The sequence below is a fragment of the Mandrillus leucophaeus genome, unplaced genomic scaffold, assembly GCF_000951045.1.
Source record: "Mandrillus leucophaeus isolate KB7577 unplaced genomic scaffold, Mleu.le_1.0 Scaffold1825, whole genome shotgun sequence".
In the NCBI taxonomy this organism is placed as follows: domain Eukaryota; kingdom Metazoa; phylum Chordata; class Mammalia; order Primates; family Cercopithecidae; genus Mandrillus; species Mandrillus leucophaeus.
In genome coordinates this window covers 53,289-57,608 of record NW_012101838.1, presented here as the reverse complement: position 1 = coordinate 57,608, position 4,320 = coordinate 53,289, and the positions used below count along the sequence as shown (strand labels likewise).

The 4,320-nt window shown below is 34.8% G+C and overlaps 1 pseudogene; it reads right to left on the bottom strand.

Moving 5' to 3' along the window:
• Positions 1–2,858: 2,858 nt before the first annotated feature.
• Positions 2,859–4,108, bottom strand: LOC105537986 (annotated as a pseudogene).
• Between the last annotated feature and the right edge of the window lie 212 nt (positions 4,109–4,320).

The following is a 4,320-nucleotide window of genomic DNA, read 5'->3' as shown; positions in this document are numbered from 1 at the left end:
ACAGAAAAAGGTGAGCTAATTGGCTATATCATTTTGCTTATAATAGTTTGCTTTCGCCATTAGCATTTGATTTCCTGATGAGTACACAAATGCTACCTTCACAGGCAACAATATGAAAACCACAAATTCCCTAAACTTCTAAAAAATTGCCATTGTTGACAAGATTATAGAAGTTCATTGGCAACATATTTGTGTTTTATCATCCCCAATCTAATTATGAACTATGAAGAAAAAGGTTGGGATTGAGGGAACACTGAAGACTACAGTATTATACTGGGGAAATAAGATATAGTCAATCTGGTAAAAGACAGAAAATATTGAAGAAAGGATCAAATGCTGAATAAAGAGGCTATTAAAATATATCAGACAGTAATGTATGTGTTTATATGAGAAAACTAGAGAAAGCATGTATCAATAAGATTTAAAATTAGAAGCTGGAATAACAGTCTTAAGAACAACAACAGACAAAAAATAAAAAAATAAAAAAAATTAAAAAAAAAACACTACTACTTGGAAAACTTGAAATAGCAACAGGAATTTCCATAGATAAGTATTTTTTAAAACAAAGTTTGTCTAAGTCAGATCCACTTTATCCTTCAATTAACTGCCTGTTCTTCGAAATGATAAAATAACGATCTCAGAGTGCCCAAATAATTGAGTGCTCTTGAATTATATGAATAAGATTACATTCTTTGTTCTTTTACCCTCTACTGAAATTAGTGTAATGCTTGTAAAAAGATATTCACTTGACAGTTCTAAACATGTAAGCCCTCTATTAACCTAGAAAGCAGGGATAGAATACAAAGGAGATTCCAACAGCTTCACATGAGCTGTGTGCATGCTAAACACTGCTCTTATTGGACCACTTGTAAAGTGAGAGGTTCATGGTTCATAGATCATTCAGCTCTTTCACTGTTGCTGGCATATTCAGAGATGAAACTAATTAACCACATATTTGTAAAATTATTTCGGCTCAGAGAGAATCTCCAGAGATATGTTCCTCAGTGTAATGGTGAATTTGCCTCCATTCTGATATTGGCTAAAGAATGTTAATTCATTTCACTCAAGTTAATAAAATAAATGGACTATTCAAGCATCCTGTACTCTTATTTTGCCTTAAACGATGTATTTTTATTTCTATGATCTACAATTTTATTATTTTTACTATGTACGACCTAAATACTTAAGGTGGGAGAAAGATGTACTCTAACCTGAAAATTCCAGGTTATGTAGATGACATTATAAAAAATTATCTTAAAAGCTTCGCACTCAACATCCATGAGCTAATGTTGAGACCTGCAAAGTGGGTGAAATATTTGAAATTATATCAAATATTATATATCTTTATAAACTTTATATGTTGACTGTAGTTAATGTAAAAAAAAATACACAATTTAGAAAATCTAAGCACCAAACTCATTATGCACTAGTACTTCCCAGGTATCAGCAATGTTCCCTTATACCAAAAGTTGTCCTCAAAGTGTTGTTCACATTCCTGCATTGGCACAAATTGCTAAGAATTTTATCAAACTGTGAAATGTAACTCCACAGATAAGAAAAAAAGACTCTCTATGATAAATCCCCATTTTTCATTTAATACATGTCAGTTTTCCAAAGTTGATGACCCAGAAAATTTAAAACTCAGAAGAAAAATTCCATCAATTTACAATGTGTAATAATATTGAGAAAAGTTATACAAAATTAGAAAATCAAAAGAATGAATTCATATCGAGAGTATGGCACGCACTTTTAATGTCATACCAGGGAATTACTTAAGAATCTCTACGTGTGTTTGAATTTATTTTTCAGTTAGAAGTCAAACATTTATATGTTTCATCTTCAATTGTGGACTTATATCTGGTAGAAAAAAATAATTCCAAAGATTTTTTAATATTACCATATAGCAAATTAACTATTTAACACTGCAGTCTTATTTTAGCATTTTTTTCCTTCAAAATAGGTATAGACAGAGTCTCAATATAATTTTGTTCTATCTTTACAATATTAAGTACTTTATTAAGAATTAATGAATTAAATTAAGATCTGTGGCATGGGTTTATTTATTTAAGAATCATATTTTAAACTACTTGAAAATTATGTTTTGATTATAAAACGTTCATGTTAAATAAACTTCAATTTCTAAACTTTCCAAGTCACCTTCCTTGTTGTTTGATCCTAGGCAAACTATTTCATTCCTAAATCTCACTTTCCTAATCAAAATAAAGAAAATAATAAAATATAATTTTGTTCTAATCAACAGTAGCATATTCCTTTGAAGTACACATAGACATTCTCCAGGATAGATGATATTTTAGGCCACTAAACAAGTTTTAATAAATGTTAAAGGATTAAAATTGTACAGTGATTCTTTTCTGATCACAATGGAATGAAACTGAAAAACAATAGTAGAAGTGGGAAATCTACAAATATGTGTAAATTAAACAACCCACTTTTTTTTCAGTGACACATTCTTGCTTTAATACTTGTTGTCTTTTTCTGCTTTTGAAACGAGCTCTCAATTACAAAATACCAAACTACACTCAAAAGAGGGTGTAGAAAAAGCCGGCCATTGGCACAGCATGGAGAAGCCCACAAGTAAGCACAGATAGCAGCAGCAGGTGGCAAGAGGTGGGAGGTGACTGAAGCAGTGGTTACCAATGTTCACAGGAAGCTAAAAGTATCCAACAGGTTGTACTCTAATGTTGGCACAGGTTAGACAGGTTAGACTAGTTACTACCTTGCTGGGTTGCCTCAGTATGTTTGGGTTCAGATTCTACACAGCAATACGATTTCTTCCAGTTAAGAATTCTTGGCTTGCACTGATCACAGCATGATTGGAAGGTAGTGGACCAGTTTTGTTAGTTTTTCAAAATGCCATCCCAGACTTGATGAATGTATTGAGAGACTTCAGGAGCTCTGCGCTTCAGTGACAGCATATAATGGGGTTTCCCGGGTGGATACGTAGCTCCGCCAAAATCTAAATGCCATTAGTGAGCTTCAGGGATTTGTACAGCATGTCCTGCCCTTCCACATTCCTCTTGGCAATAGTATAAACATTATTGTTTTGCAACTTGCTGGAAACAGTGTCAGCATTTAAATGACATTCCTTAATCTAAAACTGAAGTTCATTTCATTGGGAATATCCTTTCCTGCTGCAAGGAAGACCTGGTGCTCCATTTTGCTATCTTCTAAAAAGCACACTGAGTGGGGTGAGGTGGCTCAAGTAGAAGACATCAATATTGTTTTTCACAGCCACCAGCAGGTTATTCAGAGTTTCCATCTTCATGACTGTGCCCAAGGTGTTGAGAGGAAGGGAGACATCAATGTCCTAGTTTGGCATCAGTGGTGTATGGATGGCCATTCTTGTTAAATTAGGTTGCAAAATCTGTCATATGCTGCAGAGCTGTATTGGTGAAGTTCATTTCCATAAAGATGTGCCCTTGGTGGTGAGTCAATGTTCCTGAAATCTCTAAGCCTTTATCCTTTAATTCAGGTAGCCAGAAAAAGACTTAGGAGCCACATACCCACCAGGCACCGTGCCTATCCCTGTGGAGACTTCACACAGGTCATTCAGTCCACTGTTGACCACAACAGGTAGGTGAAGAAACAAAGGTTACAGACATCCATGATAGGATGAAGGATTTTCCCACCAGACTGTCTAGTCCTCCTCCCAAGAGATCCACTGCTCCCATCTGCATGGAGGACACCTGTGGCACATTGACTGAGGTCAAGTTTTAAAAGATGCCCCATAAAATCACCTTAAGAAGGGATTACCTGAGGCTGTTTCGGGTTAGTTGCAGTAGTGGTACCAACAGGGCTGTCACCTGAATCAGTGCTCCCATGATGAAATGGCAACTGTTTACAACGGATTCCATGACTTCCTTCCACAAAAATATTTGGAGACTTATGATACACAGAGACCAAAGAACAAATGTGGCACACGAGCTCTCCAGTAGAGTTAGCTTAATAAGGTCTGTCTCCTCAGAGAGCAGTGACTTCTCAGACAAGACTACTTGTTTAGCTGTGACTTGGTCAGTTGAGAGGACACACCAATAAATATAGCCCCTGTCTTGAAGGTCAGGATTATCAGAATTCTGTACAGCACACTCTTAAACAACAAGTGGATCAAAAAAGAAATCATAGGGAAATTATAAAACATCTTGAAACTGATGAAAATTATAGCATAACAGACCAAAGCTTACAGTATGCAGCAAACACAATGTTATGAGAAAAATTTATAGCTGTAAATAAATGCTTATATTATAAAGGAAAAAAGATATCACATTAATAAGCCTAAAATTATACTTTAGCAAATTAGAA